Source organism: Scyliorhinus canicula, chromosome 24 (assembly GCF_902713615.1).
Source record: "Scyliorhinus canicula chromosome 24, sScyCan1.1, whole genome shotgun sequence".
In the NCBI taxonomy this organism is placed as follows: Eukaryota; Metazoa; Chordata; class Chondrichthyes; order Carcharhiniformes; family Scyliorhinidae; genus Scyliorhinus; species Scyliorhinus canicula.
The window spans coordinates 11444370-11462951 of record NC_052169.1 but is presented as its reverse complement, the minus strand read 5'-3'; the positions used below and the strand labels follow the sequence as shown (position 1 = coordinate 11462951).

Below are 18582 nucleotides of genomic sequence, written 5' to 3'. Positions count from 1 at the left end.
CTGCCCAGCATCTTCAGGCAGAAAGTTGGGGCTTCAAACCCCACTTGAGAGACCTGGAAAACAAAACCCAGACAGACATGTTGGTGCAGCGCTGGGGGATTTCTGCACTGTTGGGAGTATCGTCTTTCCGAGGATAGGTTAAATCCAGCCACCTCCCCCACCCCCACCTTCCACCCCACCACTCCACTAACATCTTCCCTCTTCGTTGAACGTGAAAGATCTCACCAATTGGAGGAGACCAAGGAAGTTCCCCTGGGTCAACATCACAACAACTAATCATCAGGCAATTATTTCACTGCCGTCTGTGGGAGCTTGCTGCCTTCAAATAAAAACCTTTTGTTTATTCCCACCCTCCCCCATGCACTTTTAACAACAATAGAATTGAAAAGTAAGGAATCTATGCTAAACCTGTATCGAATCTTGGTTAGACCACACTTAAGAATACACCGTCCAGTTCTGGTCGCCATTTTATAAATTGAATACATGAGATTGGACTGAAGAAACCCAAATGGAAAACAGATCTGAATAAAGTCCATGATACTCTACTCCAGGAATATGGGACAATACCAAAATTAGATCAAGAGATTCCAATGCATCAGTCTGATAGCAATCTTTATGCTCTAATCTGGTACTGACTCACACATTTTGATCTCACCTAACAATTCTGTTATGTTGTACAAATACTATTGGTACAGAGCGATATGCAAGTCCTGAAATGTCAATGATGTGCAACGGATCAATTATCCCATTATCCCTTGATAACAGTGGGCAGGATTATTCTATCCATGTCCCTGTGCAGGGGTGGGAACATGGTATGTTTCCCTTGCAGGGCCTGGCGGCAAACCACGCCATATCTTCCAGCCCCCAGCTCATTAATAATGCACCTGGGGATTTCGCATCGTATTCCACGACGGGGCAGGTAGGGTGGCGCAAGTGCCACCATCGTATCTGGGTGCCATATTGAAAAGGCACCCAACAGCACTGACCCACCACTGAAGAATGAAGGACTTCCTGAAGAAGAAAATGTATGGGCAGGAACACTCTGAAGCTGGAAGATGGACATCATCGATGACACTGAATCTGGAAGATTCACCTGTTGATGCTCCTCCGACCCATGGCTGTGATGTTCCGGGGTCCAGGGTCGCTGGGGGCTTCCATCCCAAAACTCCGCAGGCAGCCCCAGGTGTTCTTCAGGTGAGTGAGTTTTGGACTCTGCCCCCTGCCCACCACTGAAGCTGTCGACGGAGCCACGGGAGAATTCCGTCAAACGATATAAATAATTACCCAGATTGCCGCTATTAGATTCAGGATTTGCAACTTTAGCCAAATACACCAAAGATATTGATTGTAAACTATCATCTTTTACCTTTGCAGAGGCTTTAGCTGTGAATATTTTCTCTTCCCTTCCTCACGACCCAAATGAATCAACCTGAGAAGGATCTATGATTGAATTTGGACTTGAGCGAAAATGTTATTCAGAAACAGTTGGCTGCATTGGCCAAATGGGATCTACTTGTTGCTTCCTTATGTCCTTGTGCAGTCCCAGCCGATGATAAACTGGGAGTTCTCTACAATCTTTCTAATGGCATCAACTCTCAAAAGTATTATCTGTGAAATCCTGATCCTTTTTTTACCATGTCTTCAAACACACATTGGGGGATAGTGCGGTAGGATTTCTGAATTTTGAATCGCATTATGAACCCCCCTTCACGTGGCCAACAAGCCCTGGTGTTGGACTCGACCCTGGAGCTTCTGTCCAAGAGATAGGGATGCTACCCACTGAGCCTCAAGATCTACTGGCATCCCCGGACTGAACCTCCGGAACTGCAGTATTGAAATGGATACATAGACTCCTCACAGTGAAGAAGGAGGTTATTCGGCCTATCGAGCCTGTGCCGGCTCTACGAAAGGACATCCTATCCAATCCCACTCCCCCTCCCTATTCCCCAGAGCCCCACCGTTTGGACATTATAGGTCAATATATCATGGCTAATCCACCTAACCTGAACATCTTTGGGCTGCGGGAGGAAACAGGAGCACCCGAAGGAATCCCACGCAGGCACGGGGGGGAGAACATGCAAACTCCACACAGTCACCCGAGGTCAGAATCGAACCCAGGTCCCTGGCTCTGTGAGGCAGCAGTGCTAACCACTGCGCCACCATTCAAGGGGAATTAAAGTTAGCCAATATCATGAGCCGTTTTAATGATCACAGTTTGTGCATGGATTGCGGGCCAGAGAATTCTGGACAATTATCCTGCTGCAAGTTCTACTCCGGAGATCGATCCATTTTGGATTCACTGCAGATTGCAATGTGTAAAAGGGGGAATAACACCAGGCTGCACGTAATGCTCAACTAATAGGCTTTACTGTTTCAAACAGGCAGGAGATTAACAAGGTTTCACTTACCCTCTGGGTCTTATTAATCTCCATAGTGTTTACTATGCTCATGCGGAGGGAATAATACAACAGTTGCACAAATATACATTTACTTCATCCCATTTGTTGAAACATTTCTAGAATACAAAGGGCTAAATTCTATTTTTATTGGGCCCTTTAGAACGTTTGCCGACACATTGTGCTTCATGGCAGTATTTCCGTTATTCTATTTAATTCTGGCCTCCTGGACATCTTCAATTCCTCTCAGCTTACCATTGGCGGTGGTGCCTTCAGCTGCCTGTGTCCTAAGCTCTGGAATTGCCCCCTTAACCCATCTCCACCTCTATACCTCCCTCCCTCCTCTCATTTAAGAGTCCCCTAAAAACTTATTTTACCAATGTTTGGTCGCCTGCCCTGATGCCTCCTTCTTTGGATTTGTGTCAACTTGAGCCTGATTGCACGTTTCATTGAATCATAGAATCCCTACAGTACAGAAGGAGGCCATTCGGCCCCTTGAGCCTGCACCGACCCGCTGAAAGAGTACCCTACCCAGGCCCACTCCATTGCAACCCCATAACCCCTCCTAAACTTTGGGCACAAAGGGGCAATTTAGCCAATCCACCTAACTCTGCACATCTTTGGACTGTGGGAGGAAACCCACGCGGGCGGGGACAATGCAAACTCCACACAGACGGTCGCCCAAGGATGGAATCTATCCTGACACCCCAGCGTGAAGCATTTGGGAGGGAGGTCTTGTGGTGCAATGGTCGTGTCCCTGCCTCTGGACCAGAGGATCTGGGGGTTCAAGTCCCATCTTAGGATGTGATGGCCGTGGAATATTTACGCGGAATGTGACCAAACAAGTTGACTATCAGCCTGTAAATCCTCCAGTAAGCCTGATAGCAGACGGTAAGAGAGGGAGAGATTCCTGGTCAGCTGCACTGCAATAATTTGCTGAATAATCCAATGGAAGTCCTTGGTTTCCAATGCTCTCTTGTGGCATGGCACCAGGAGGAGGGAGAAGCATTTTGGGTGTTAAAGAGGTTATGGACGTGATTTATTGTGAAAATGATCCTTTGCGCATCGTCTGACTACCTCTTGGATGCTATACCAACTCGTCATCCCTCATGTGTAATGCAAAGGGGAGACAGGGTGGGAACATGAGGAAGAATCTGAGAGAGGCAACGGCAGACTTGGCTGCTGACTGGAGAGGTGGTATTTTGTTCCATCAGGCACTTGATGGACCAGTGTCGGACCTTCTCCTCGGATCAGGACTCTGGGGGGTGGCGAGGGAGCAGGGGGCAGCAGGGTAGCACAGTGGTTAGCACAGTTGCTTCACAGCTTCAGGGTCCCAGGTTCAATTCCGGCTTAGGTCACTGTCTGTGTGGAGTCTGCACATCCTCCCCGTGTGTGCATGGGTTTCCTCCGGGTGCTCCGGTTTCCTCCCACAGTCCAAAGATGTGCAGGTTAGGCGGATTGGCCACGCTAAATTGCCCTTAGTGTCCAAAGGGGTTAGGTGGGGTTGCTGGGTTATAGGGTGGAGGTGTGGGCTTGGATGGGGTTCTCTTTCCAGGGGCTGGTGCGGTCTCGATGGGCTGAGTGGCCTCCTTCTGCACTGTAAATTCTATGGTAAGTCCCACCTGCCATAAGCTGTTAGCCAATAACAGGCCGGCAGCTCGATTGGTAGGCAGCACTGTGGGTTACGACTCCCGCATGAAGGGTCAGATCATTGCTGGATCCCAGGCCAGAGGTGTGTGATGGTGGGAGGGCTTTGCAAGGTGGAGGGTCAGGCTGGGAGGGGGTGGTGAAGGAAGATGTAGGAGTGTGGTGGGGGGGGAGGGTTTTCTGCAGGGCCCTCCTTCCTGATGTCAGGACCCAAGACCATATAATGATTGAAAGATTATTGAGGTCCCTTGGCCAGGCACCTAGTGCCTTTGAGAGAGGAATCTCGCCTGAGCGAGCTTGCAAACCACGCTGGCAGGGTTTGCTTGTCATACTCTTGGAATTCTGATCCTGTGGAGGTTTCATCTTTATTAGTGTCACAAGGCGGCTTACATTATCATTGCAATGAAGTTACTGCGAAAAGCCCCTAGTTGCCACATTCCGGCACCTGTTCAGGTACACAGAGGGAGAATCCAGGATGTCCAATTCACCTAACAAGCACGTCTTTCAGGACTTGTGGGAGGAAACCGGAGCACCCGGAGGGAACCCACGCAGGCACGGGGAGAACGCGCCGACTCCGCGCAGACAGTGGCCCAAGGTGGGGATCGAACCCGGGTCCCCGGCGCTGTGAAGCAACAGTGCTAACCACTGTGCCGCCGTGCCGCCCTATGCGTACCGGGACTATGCCAGTGGCCTCTCAAGTGCCTGGCATCTCATTATTCAGCGGGCTTCGGCCAAAGGAGGCAACGCTGCTCTGACTCTGATGCTCAAGGCGGCTGGCACGACCCTAGTGGCCTCCAGAAGTTTCCGTCTATCAGCTCTATTTCTCTTTCCCACAGATCCTTCTCAGTATTTCCAGAATGTTCCATGTTTATTTCCCTGGTTAAGACTCGGCTCCCCAAGCTCTACCATCTTTTTTTTTGTGTGCGAACGGCTCGGCCTACCTAAATCCTACGAGTGTGAGGTGATTTAATTCCGAAAGACATAGTACGCTTTGGACAGTCGTGAGACAGAGAGCTTCATAAAAACAGATTTATAAGGCTTGCACTGTCCAAAAAGATGTTTAATGTAACAACAGTGATAGCCCTGCAATCTATTTGTTCCCGGCTTAGCTATTACTAACCTGTTTCCTCAGGAGAATTGTCACATCGTGTAGCTTAAAAAAAAATCAACTGCCTTGCAGCAAACATTCCTGGATGGCTTGAGGTCTTTAAAGTTGCAAAGTCACCTGCGTCATTAATACTAAGCATGATATAATTAGAGCTCTGGACGGGGGGGGTAATTTACAGTAAAAATCAGTCTAGTTTCAAAGGTAGAGCTGCTTCTGAGGGCACTGCAGTGGCAGATTAACTTGGCAGCAAATTGAATCTGGCATGTTATGCCAGGCGGGCTCTAGATAATGATCCTTCCTTGCCACGCCGTGTAGTCCGCCCTCGCAATCTTTGCCTCCAAGAGGCACCCAGTCACTATCTCATTGAGAAAACGTTGTCATGTGAGAGTACCTTTAAGAAATGGGTGTTTATAAATGGGTGTGTGTGTAAATATCTGTAGTGAGTGCACCTGTAAGAAATGGGTGTTTATTGCTGCAGTGATGTCAGAATGGGGGTGAAGCTGGGCTGTCTGTCAGCTTTTTACTTTCGCTTTAGGCTGTTTGATGCAAGGTGTGTTTTAGTTTCGTTTTCAGTGTTGGAGCTGAAGCCAGACAGAGCAGGTGTACTGTTGATCTCTCTGCCATGAAAAGACTGTCTCTTGATCATTTGGTGAATTCAGAATTATATGTGTTTTCAGTAGTGAATGTAAACCTAATGTGCTTCTGTTAAAATGTGTTTCTTTTGTCTTCTGGATGTTGTTTGGCAAGTTATTAAGGATTACTGAGTGTGGTATTCTTTGGGGGTTGTATTTGCATTGATGGTTGCTAAGATGATCACTGTATGTTTTAAAAAGGTTAACTTGAGTTCATAGAATAAACATTGTTTTGCTTGAAAAAATATTTTCATTTCTGCTGTACCACACCTGAAGAGTGGGCCGTGTGCTCCCCATACCACAATCTATTAAAAGTTGTGGGTCAGGTGAATTCCATGATACACTTTGGGGTTCTCTAAACCCTGGCCCATAACAACGTTCTCTGGCACTCACGACACCCCACTCCCCGGGACCGTTTCTGGAATAGGATGGAAATCCTATCCATGAGGTTAGTTCCCTGCCTCCTTCCCTCCCTTCCTCCCCCACCCGCCTTTCATCTGTTATTTAACAAACCTTTGCGGCGAGGTGTGAAGGAACACTGCAGAGCATTACCAAAGCCTTGCGTTAACGCAGACCGCTGAGTGCTCTCATGCGTCAGTGAAGCAGTCGGTAAGGCACACAAGATTTGACAGAAACGGTCTACTTTTACCGTAAGAGAACAAGGAGCTGAATTTTACTACACACCCCCTTTCCCCCTCTCCCCACTGGGCATGTTTTTGACGGCGGAGGTGGGGGGGGGGGGCATAACGGGTGACTAGTCCATCGCCGTCTGCCCACCCCCAAGCTGACCCCCTTAAAACGGTAGGCGGGCAACCCATTTTTCCAAAATAAGATTAATTAATGTGCGACAAAGCGTGCCAATTGACCTGAATATTCTGCTGTGCATGGTGTAGGCAGGTGGGTGGGAGTGGGAAGGCCGTTATTTTAACCCAACTCGTTAAAAGGCAAGGCGGAAGGTCTGTACGTCCTTGTGTGCAACAGCGAGCTCCCCAAGATGTTACCACCCCCTGCCCCCCTGGTCACTTACTGCCTGGCCACCATAACTGACCCTCCTCTCACCCCTCACCACCTTATTAAACACCCTGATCCTTCCGCGCCAAGGAGCCTGACAAATCCTCCTCTGGAGAGCATGTTCCCTTCACCCCCAGGCCCTACGTGCCGTCCTGCAGCCCCCCCCCCCACCCTGCTGAGTTCCGACACCGCTGAGACTGCGAGAGCTGCCGCTCCCCAACGAGGGGCGAACGTCCCGCCGTCACTAACTCAAAGCCACCTGGAGCGCATTAAGGTTGTCTGGTGGTCTTGTTTGAGGTTGGTCAGCTCAGGAAATTCTGCTTCTGCTTATCGGGGAGCCCGAAATCTAGGAACCATATTTACAAGATAATCTTGCTGCAAAGAGGGACAGGTTGCCAAAGTTTTTCATCTCGCACTCATCAGGTAAATTGCAAGAATGCCAAATTTCAAATGATCTTGCAAACAAGTAGAAATTGTTGTGAGTGTTTGAAACTTGGCATTCCTGCATTTGTCCTTATGACTTTGAGGCAAAAAGGTTCGACGACGTATTTCTCTCTTTAGGCAATATTTTATATAGTTTTACGTTTATTTTTAAGGCCATCACTCACAAGTCCGATGGGGAATTCTGGATCAGCTTTTTTAAAAAAAAGGTATTCATGGGATGTGGGCGTCGCAGGCTGTGCCCCATTTATTGCCCCTTGAGAGGGCAGTTAAGAGTTAACCATATTGCTGTGGGTGGCTTACTGGATCATTTCAGAGGGAAGTTAAGAGTCAACCATATTGCTGTGGGTCTGGAGTCAAATGGAGGCCAGACCGGGTAAGGACAACAGATTCCCTTCCCTAAAGGATGTTAGTGAACTGGATGGATCATTACGACAATCAACAATGGCTATCGCTAGACTTTTAATCTCAGTTATCTTTTTTTACTGAATTCAAATTTCACCATCTGCAGTGGCGGGATTTGAACCTGGGACCCTGGAGGATTACTCTGGCTCCCTGTGTTTATAGTCCCGTGACAATACCACTACGCCACTGCCTCCTTACCTAGAAAATGGTGACAATGTGAAACTTACTACCGCACTTATTGGCCGTGGTATAGTATAGAAACATTGAAGGAGAAGCTGAATAAGGACCTGAGCAAGAAAAGAACAGAAGGATTATTTGGTAGGCTGACATAAAGAGAGACGGGAGGAGGCTAACGTGGACCAAATGGCCTTATTCTACACTGTAACACTCTCAGTAAAAGATACAGCAAACACACTGTTGAATTTGTTGAATGTGGCTGTGTCAACGCTCATTCAATTGGGTGGACAACTGGAGGGAAACGGACTGCTTCGACGATCAGCAGCAGTACATCCCCATTCTGCAGATGTCTCTGTCTCTGACACTCACTCGGCAGAGTTACACAAACACACACATCTAATTTTTCACATTAAGCCAAGCTACTCAGGAATGCCAGGGTTCAACGTCCTCTCTCTCCCCATGCAGGCAGCCGAGAGGATTAAACGCTAAAATCCACAGCCGTCAGCTCTCGGTCCTATTAGCAAGCTGTCACAGTTACAACACGGGAGCTGGGCTCCGAATCAAGCCACTGGAACATGGTGCCTGGACAAAATGATGAACCTGAAATGGGGAGGCATGAAATTGGAAGTGTGAAGAGGCAGCGACAGCAGTCAGAGGACTTGCCGGGGTGAAAGAGAGAGAGAGAGAGAAAACTGCATGTGATGAGGCAATCAAGATTGCCTGGGAAGATTTCAAATTAGGTTATCTCACAGAAGCTAGGGGGTGGGTGGGGGGGGGGAAGCAGGTAGTATCACAAACCAATCATGTATTTCTCTATCAAACTACAATCACCCCACACTGGCTGGGGCAGAATGCTAACACAACGATTAGACTTTTAGCAATACTTCCTCCAGTTTTTATTCCCGACTTCTGCTCGCCCTCACATACATGAGTCGGAAAGGTAAATTCCTTTTTTTTGACAACCCGTCGAACTGTGTCGAAAGGGTTGGGGGGTGGGGGGAGGGGGATGTTGAAATTGTACGGGACTAAGGGCGGCACGGTGGCACAGTGGTTAGCACTGCTGCCTCACAGCTGCAGGGTCCCGGGTTCCATTCCGGCCTCGGGTGGCTGTTTGTGCGGAGTCTGCACGTTCTCCCCCTGCCTGCGTGGGTTTCCTTCGGGTGCTCCGATTTCCTCCCTCAGTCCAAAGGTGGGGTTAAGTGGATTGGCCGTGCTAATTTGCCCCTTAGTGTCCAAAAGGATAGGTGGGGTTACTGGGTTACGGGTGGAGGTGTAGGATGCTCTTTCCAAAGGCCGGTGCAGACTTGATGGGCCGAATGGTCTCCTTCTGCACTGTAGATTCTATTTCCCTTCTTTGCCTGCTTGATTTTAATTTGCTTCCTTCCGCTCCTTCCCCTTCCTCACTTCGTACAACCGCGCGGGCTCACACGCCACGCAATAGGTCAGAGCGGGAGGGGGTGTGATACCTCCTGGGGATTGGCACATCATTCATTCTCCCTGACGTCCCCAGTGAGGGAAGTTTGGAACGCCTGGCTATCCAATTGGAAGGGAAAGGACGGGCTGATGAGCTGGACCTGGATGTCTGTTTGCTGAAACCGTAATTGGATGGATTCGACATCAGACAGGGGACAGCTCACCAACTCCTATCAGGGGAGGAAACAAAACAGATGCTGTTTAGATAACAAACCTTTGCTTTCAGGCATTATCAAGAAGGGAGCCATCACTGAATACCGAAAGGGACAAAGAAAATGAGGTCAGATCTATTAAGACCCGGTGATAAAATGTGTACTCTTCTCCCTCGTAAAACATTTGCACAACTTTTAAGAGAAATCCCACTGCCTACATTCTAATTACAGGATGGAATTGGTATTCTGAGACGGGCCACATTATATTCTGTGAAGGGCAGAAGAATAGTAATAGCCTCATTTCTAAAGCTGGGAAGGGTTGTTAATAGCCTGCCATGCTGTCCAGTTATTTTACCATCTCCCTGGGTTAGCTCGAGTATTTCAGCCAATATTTTGTGACAGAGAGCTGCACTGTTACCACAGTCAATTTTCTGTTAACTAAATGAAAACCAAATGCTACTCGTCCTTCAATTGTGGCCACTCAAAAAGGAGGATGATAATGTCATCGTGTTTCTTTCATCCCAAGTTTGTGAGTATGTGTCGTTTATTAATAGCGGCAAAGAAATGGCACCCTGACTGGAAATTGGATTTATTTTTTGTTTCATTGCATCCCGTTCTATTGCTCAAAAGAACGTTGGAGCACAGGGATCCCCTCAAACCTGTCCCGCCACTCAATTAGATCATGGCCTATCGACATCTTGACTTTGTTTGCCCACCTTGGTTCTTTACCCCCCCTCCTTGTGCTTAGCTAACACCTCAGCGTCCTTTTCAATAAATCCCACCCACAACCTGTTTGAGGGACAGAGTCGCAGAACCATTTGCGTTAAGGATTGTTCCCGACACCATCCCCTGTTTCCCCCCTCCTGTTTGGATCCTCCTGCAGGTTTACTTTCCAATCCCGAGGGATTCTATGGGGTTTGGAAAGTCCAGCTTTGTCAAAAATGAGTTCTGTGAATGCAATTTATGCACTCTACATCTGAGAGAAGCATTCGACCGAGCAAAGAGCTGGAGAGGGCGTGCAAGGTTTCCCTATAACGTTGAAGCAATAGTAAAAATATATTGTATGTTGCACTGACGCTGACCCAGACAGCAAATTCTCTCTGGGTTCAGTACCAATGGTATTTACTGTATCCATAAAATCCCCATAGAACATACAGTGCAGAAGGAGATCATTCGGCCCATCGAGCATGCACCGACCCACTTAAGCCCTCACTTCCACCCTATCCCGAAACCCAATAAACCCTCCTAACCTTTTTTGATCACTAAGGGCAATTTATTATAGCCAATCTACCTAACCTGCACGTCTTTGGACTGTGGGAGGAAAGCGGAGTACCCGGAGGAAACCCACGCACACACGGGGAGGATGTGCAGACTCCGCACAGTGTCCCAACGGGGAATTGAACGTGGGACCCTGGCGCTGTGAAGCCACAGTGCTAATTTGGAGCACTCTTTCGCAGGGTCGGTGCTGACTCGATGGGCCGAATGACCTCCTTCTGCACTGTAGGGATTCTATTCGATGAATCCATAGAATTCCTACAGTGCAGAAGAAGGCCATTCGGCCTTTTAAATTTCCATCGATTGTCCGAAACAGCAACCTAGCGAGGCCCACTCGACCGCTCTTTCCCCGTAACCCCGCCTAATCTTTTGGACACTAAGGGAAAATTTAACTTGGCCAAACCACCTAACCTGCACATCTTTGGACTGTGTAAGGAAACAGGAGCACCTGGTAGAAAGCCACGTAGTCATGGGGAGAGCGTGCAAACCACACACTGACAATCACCCAAGGCCGGAATAGAACCCGGGTCCCTGGCGCTGCGAGGCGACAGTGCTAACCACTGTGCCAGCGTGCCACCCTGGAGCTTATTTTCTAATGTCATTTGAAGTTGGCAGCACAGTGGTTAGCACAGGGAACCATGTTCGATTCCCTGCTTGGGTCACTGTCTGTGCGGAGTCTGCACGTTTTCCCCGTGTCTGCGTGGGTTTCCTCCGCGTGCTCTGTTTCCAGAGCCAAGCAACTGCATAAGAAAAATAGAGATAAAAACAGACTCTCATTGGTGTCGCGTCCCTCATGGATCATCAATTACTCTTGAAGTGCAAATGTGGCCGCCATTTTGCACACAACAAGATCCTCTGAACATCAATGAAATAACTGAACAGTCAATCTATTCTGATTGTCTTGATTAAGATTAATGGACGATGTTAACCTAGACACTGGGAGAGCACCGTGCTCCCCTTTGCAAAATTGCCCCGGGATCTTTTATAATCTTTATTTACTCCTCCGTAGGCTATGGGTGCGGAGTACGGGAGAATCCCGCCCATTATCTTTTCCTTCATCTTACAATGGCCTTCGCTATAGATTCCAATTCCAACCGGCAGGGACCAATTGCTGTCTGTTGCCAGGCAGAACACTATTCCTGGTCAACCCATTGGACACCAGCCTAGCCAGTGTTTGTTGCCCGACTGCCTTTGTGAAGGAGGCGGTGATCTGTCTTCTTGACCCACTGCAGTCCCTGTGGCGTGGGTACAGTGCTAATCGGGGAGGGAGTTCCAGGATTTTGATCCAGCGGCTGCGGAGAAATGGCGATATAGTTTCAAGTCAGGATGCTGTGAATTATTCCTGTGGGACAAAGTCTCAGAATAAGCGGAAGGGCAATTCAGACTGAGGCGAGGAGAAGCGTCTTCGCTCAGAGGCTGGTGAATCTTTGTAATTCTCTACCCCAGAGGTTCAGCCGCTGAGTGTGTCCAAGAGTGAGATCGGTAGATTGCTACATATTAAAAACATCCAGGGATGTATTAAGGGGAGGCAGTGGCATAGTGGCGTTGTCGCTGGACTGGCAATCCCGAGGCCCAGAATCATGCTGTGGGAACCTGGGTTCGAATCCCACGGCAGATAGTGAAATTTAAATTCAATAATAAACTCAAAGTCTAACATGAAGTGAATCAATTATCATAAAAACCCATCTGGATCACTAATGCCCTTAAGCAAAGGCAACCCCAGACCCATATGGTTGACTCTGAAATGGCCAAGCAAGCCACTCAGTTCAAGGGCAATTAGGGATGGTCAACAAATGATGACCCAGCCAGAGATGCCCACATCACCTGAAAGAAGGAAAATGGGGGGATAGTGCAGGAACATGGTGTTGAAGTAGCTCATCACCCTGAACTCATTGCAAGATGGAGTGAGGTGAATGGCCAACTCCTGCTTCTAATTCTTAAGTTTTCACGTGGAGGGGAAACCTGCAGCCGTGGGAGGGTCCAAAGTCCACCCAGGGCTTTGGTTGACCGCTCACAGCAAGACCGCGCCTCCGACAATGTGGCACTCCCTCTATAGTGCTCTCGATGTGTCCATTTGGGTTGCGTGTTTGAGTGCGTAACAGGGCGTGAGCTCAGCTCCCAGAGGCGAACGGGCTATCACGTTACGTGCCGATGGGGCAGGAAGCAAAACCACTTTAGGTGCCGTTGCCCGCCTTTGCTGCTGACACCCAAACAGGGCAGTTTCTGCAGGGGGGGGGGGGGGGGGCCTTGTAATGGGAAGGGGCTATAACAGACATAGACAGGGAAGATAGAATTGTTCAGTTGTTGAACCAAAGTCTTTTTTACTCTCCCCCCCCCCCCCCCCCCCCCCCCCCACTAATATGCTTAAAAATATATTAAATTAAGAGAGAGACTGTGACATTGAGTACTTTTTATTCTGGGCTCCTTCCTATTGTAACTACAATAAGCATTAATGTTGGTGCCTTCAGGCTTGATTAGACCTGTAATCTCGTGTGAAAGGGAATGAGAAGGGAAAACAAAGGATAAATGAGCTCTTCACTGCTAAAGTGTGCGGCCGCCATTAAATTAATTGCTTCCATTCATGTGTGACGTCCATCAGATGTTATAATGGCTGGACTCTCACAAAGGCAAAACTCCCTTCCTTAACTCTTGAACTGCCTGTTCCCTGCAACGTTTGTCCCAAGCCTCTTAAATCACGGCAAGTTGAGGTTTCCTTCTTAAGTCAAGTGGATCAGCACCCAATATAGACAGAACCGACTGCCGATGGTCGGTGACCAGAAACCCTAACTCCAGCTCTCTTTCCGCACACACACACATTCGTTGACTTGCCCTTGAGAGTTTCCAGCTCTTGCTGTTTTTGCACAGTATCGTTACGGTGCAGAAGGAGACCCATCGTGTTTGCACCGGCTCTCCAAATGAGTATCGTGACTTAGTGACATTCCCCTGCTTCCACCCCCCCACCACCCCCCCACCGTACCCCTGCACATTATCTCTATTCAAATAATCATCTTGAATGCCTCGATTGATGTCAGACAGTTGTTTTGTTTTCCCTCTGTTCCCATTTCTTTCACTTTAGCTTTATTGTTCATTTTGGCCCAGGGATCGTCTATTGAGATACACCTTTAAGTCACGCGAAGGAAGTACAGAATTCAATGTTTCAAATAGCTTGACAACTGGAATACTTAGGTTTTGTATTTGGGTAAGGAAATCCCAGACTTTCTGGCCCCCAGAAAATTGGAGGGATTCGGTTCAGTTGGTTCTCTGAAGTCCAATGGGTTGGCCAGGAATAGTATTCTGCCTGGCAACAGACAGCGATTGGTCCCTGCCAGGTGGAATTGGAGTCCACAGCGAAGGCCATTGCAAGATGAAGGAAAAGATAACGGGCGGAATTCTCCCGTACTCAGCTGGGTGAGGGGTCCCGGCGGGACGGAGTGGTGTGAATTACTTGGCGTCGGCCCGCCCCAAAGGTGCGGAATTCTCCGCACCTTCAGGGGCTAGGCCAGTGCTGGAGTGGTTTGCGCCCTGCCGGTCGGCGTGGAGGACCTCCGCCGGCCGGCGCGGGTCAGTGCATGCGCGGGAGCATCAGCGGCTGCTGATGTCATCTCCGTGCATGCGCGGGGGGGGGTTCACCTTCGTGCTGGCCATCGTGGAGGACCACACAGCCAGCACGTAGGAATAGAGTGCCCCCACTTCACAGGCCCACCTGCGGATCGGTGGGCCCCGACCGCGGGCCAGGCCACCGTGGGGTCACACCGCCGGGGCCAAATCATCCCGTACCCCCCCCCCAGGACCCAGCCCATGCCACCAGGAAGGGACCTAGTCTAATTTACACTGGCGGGACTGGTAAAGATCGGGCGGGTCTACGGGCCATCGAGGGTCGGAGAATCGCCGGGGGCACTGCGAGTGGCTTCTGACTGCCGCAGTGCGATTCCCGCCCCTGCCGGATCTCCGGCGCCAGAGAATTCGCCGGCCAGCGGGGGCGGGATTCAGTGGCCTGCCGAATCCGACCGGTTCACGCCGGCGCCAACCACACCTGGCCGCTGCCGGCGTGAACATCGCGTGACCGCTGCGTGTGGGGCCTGCGGGGGGGCGGAGGGAGAATCGAGCACCGGGGGGTGCTCAGGAGGGGTCTGGCCCGCAATCGGTGCCCACCGATCGTCGGGCCGGCGTCTCTAAAAGACGCACTCTTTTCCCTCCGCCGCCCCGCAAGATCAATCCGCCATGTCTTGCGGGGCAGCGGAGGGGGAGACGGCAATCGCGCATGCGCGGGTTGGTGCCGGCCAACCTGCGCATGCGTGGGTGATGTCATTCAGGCGCCGCCGGCTGGGTCATTCAGGCCGCACCGCTTTGACGCAAGTGTCAAGGCCCGGCGCGCGAGATTGACGCGCCGTCGCTCCTAGCCCCCCCGGGGGGTGGAGAATCGGGGCGAGGAGCGGCCTCCGACGTCGGCACTCCGGCGTCGGCACTTTGTCTCCCTTTGGGAGAATTTTGCCCATGGGTTCCCAATACCTGCAGATTGCCTACCAAGCCCCACACCATCCTGACTTGGAACTATATCACCATTCCTTCACTGTCGCTGGGTCAAAATCTTGGAACTCCCTCCCTAACAGCACTGTGGGTGTACATACACCGCGTGGGCTGCAGCGGTTGAAGAAGGAAGCACGCTACCTTCTCAATGCAACTAGAGATGGGAAACAAATGATGGTCTTGTCAGCAGTTCCCTTTAGTGCATTTCCCTCAGTTCCCGACTCATTGTAGTGTTCTCTGCCTCCTCCTGTTTAGCTGGAGGGTAGATTCGGCGAAATAGGGCTTCTCGACGTGGGATACTTGATCGAGGCTGGGAAAATGGGGCTTGGGGGTCTGTCAAATCAATTAGAAAGGCGCGCTTCCGATTTTTCTGCAGCGGTTCAAATCAAGCACTGGAAAATTTGGATGCCTGAAAATCGGGAACGCTGACCTCAGAGTCCCATTTCCCAATCCTGCTTGCCTGTCAAGCAAAACTCCCGGCTCCCTTGCTGAATCTGCCTTTACATCCCCCAATTACACCTCGCTCCATAAACGCTTCCAGCTGTCTCTCGAATCATTGTGTTGCTCACTTTAATGGACTCTCTCTGGTAACATATTGCATTAGTTCTTGGATTAGAGGGTTCTATTTGACCTCCCGACTTGCAGAATAATTTTCATCTGACTAACATCAATGTGACTTGATTTCAGTCAATAGAATACATCCATTTAAAATCATTTCCAAAGTGCTCATGTATAAAAAGAAAAGCTTTGAACATAATCATCATATAAAAATAATGCATTTGCATTCATCCTGTCGCATGGTTTCCATTTTACAGTCTAATGAACTCTAATGCAATGGGTTTGAACATGTTCTAACATCGCTGTGTTCCTTTCTTTAACTATCTGGACGCACAGTCGCTTGTCACAAAGTTCAGCAGAGTAGCAGACTTGGCATTCAATCTTGAGAACTGCCTCGCCTCCCAGATCGCCATATTCTTCATCTGCTCTGCTTCCCAAGTTCCAAAAATGTGAATCAGAAAACAAATGGAAAAAGTCCTCGCTCTTCGTTTAACATTCTGGCTACATGTTCATGAAGTTACAACCATCTTGTCCAACTGATGTTTTATGAAGCCCTCCTCCTCCTCAACGTCACTTGTTTGCAGTCCCAATATCACGGGGCCTCCTATTCCAACTCACACTTTACCAAGATCTCAAAGCAGTGGATCAATTCAGCCCTCCGTCCTTTCTGATTCATTAACGTACATCCACAGCAAAGACATTGGAAATAGAGATCTGGAGCCAGATAATCTTCTTGTCCAGCACCAAATAGATGGGAGCACCAGTCTTTAAGACTCATGCAGGCAATCACCTAACCACCACAATGAACAACAACTTGCATTTAGGTAGCACCTTTATAGATTAACAGGAGCTGTTGTGGTGCATTGGGTAGCCTCTGAGCCAAAAGTTCCGGTTTGAGTCCCTCCTCGATGGCCAAGGAGGGTTCACTCATAACGCGGTCAAACAGGTCGAGTGTGTCAACCTGTAAATCCTTCCAAACACGCCAATGGCTGGCGGTAAGAGCGACTCCTGGTCATCCATACATGGGGCGAAATTCTTCCCTACCCAGTGGGGCGGGGGGTCCCAGCGTAGCGGAGTGGTGCCAACCACTCCGGCGTTGGGCCTCCCCAAAGGTGCGGAATTCTCACATTGCCCTCACATTGCGGGGCTAGGCCCGTGCCGGAGCGGTTGGCACCACACTGACTGGCGCCAAAACGGGCAACAACGGCCTTTGACGCCTGCCGCCCGGCGCCGGGGCTGGCCGAAAGGCCTTCGTCGGTTCGCGCATGCGCCGGTGCGTCAGCTGCCGCTGACGTCACCACCGGCGCATGCGCGCTGGGGGATTCTCTTTCGTCTCCGCCATGGTGGAGGCCGTGGCGGTGGCGGAAGAAAAAGAGTGCCCCCATGGCGCTGGCCCGCCTGCCAATCGGTGGGCCCCGATTGTAGGCCTGGCCACCGTCGAGGCACACCCCGGGGTCCGATCGCCCCGTGCCCCCCCCCCCCCAGGACCCTGGGGGCAAGCTCGCGCCGCCGGTACCGCCGGCACAGAGGTGGTTCAAACCACGGCGGCGGGATTGGCCTCTCAGCGGCGGGACTTCGGCCCATCTGGGCCGGACAATAACGGCAGCATAGAAACCCGTAGCCTCCCGCCGGCCCCCGCCATTCTCCGAGGCGGACGGCGGGATTGCCGGCATGCCGACTTTTTGTGGGTGGGAGAATTCTGGACATGGCAGGGGCGGGATTTTCGGCAGCCCCGGGTCGGAGAATTTTGCCCATGATGTGGAGTCGTGCTCTCTCAAGCTTTAAATCTCTAACGACAGACTAGTGACCTATTCCGGGAATTACAAGCTGTGGAAACTGATGAGTCTGCCTTAGTGCATCATAATAATATCGCTTACTGTCACAAGTAGGCTTCAATGAAGTTGCTGTGAAAAGCCCCAAGTCACCTCATTCTGGCACCTGTTCGGGGAGGCCGGTACAGGAATTGAACCCGCGCTGCTGGCCTTGATCTGCATTACAAACCAGCTATTTAGCCCAGTGTGCTAATCCAGCCCCAAGGTGTGGGAAGTGAATTGGAATGGAATTATAGACTATTGCCTCAAGGTGTTTCCCAGGAGGATCATCAATGCGACACTAAAGAGAGATTGGTGCTGAGTTCTTGAGGATTTTCAAGTTTGAGAGCGATGGATGTTTTGACTCTCAGTGAATCAAGGGTTATGAGGATTGGGTGGGAAGGAGGGGCTATAGGCAATGATCAGCCATGACCTTACTGAACGGTGAAGCAGGCTTGAGTGGTCATATTCCTTCTTATCTTATCACGTTGATGCAACAGTTCAGACAGCCCAACAACATCTCTACCTCGCAAAGAAATTCGGCATGTCTGCATCGACTCTCACAAACTTCCACAGGTGTGCCATAGAGAGCATCCTATCCGGCTGCATCACAGCTTGGGTATGGCAACTGCTTGGCCCAAGGTAGCAAGAAACTACAGAGTGTGCTGAACGCAGCCCAACGCATCACACAAGCTTGCCACCCCCACATTGATTCTGCCTACACCTCCTGCTGCCTCAGGATGGCAGACAGCGTTGTCAGAGACCCCCCCTCCCACCCAGGCTTTGCCCTCTTCCAGTCCCTTAAATCAGGCAGGAGATTCAGAAGTCTGAAGACCTGCACATCCAGACATAGGAACAGCCTTTCCCCACAGCGACTAGGCTCCTCAACGACTCCCCCTCGGACTGATCTGTTCCCTGTAAGACACTAATCACAACGCCCTATGCTGCTCTTGCTCATGTATTTGCTTT

The 18582-nt window shown here is 50.2% G+C and overlaps 1 protein-coding gene and 1 long non-coding RNA gene across 10 annotated transcripts in view; both read right to left on the bottom strand.

The window, feature by feature from the left end:
* The window catches only part of LOC119956757, a 59030-nt gene extending 53546 nt beyond the window's left edge, over window positions 1–5484 (bottom strand). The window contains exon 1 of the long non-coding RNA XR_005458672.1: window positions 5164–5484. This is a non-coding gene — a long non-coding RNA (uncharacterized LOC119956757). The remainder of the gene's footprint in view (window positions 1–5163) is intronic.
* Window positions 1–18582, bottom strand: part of celf6 (CUGBP Elav-like family member 6) — a 781535-nt gene that overhangs the window by 235286 nt on the left and 527667 nt on the right. The gene's annotated exons all lie outside the window — the stretch shown is intronic.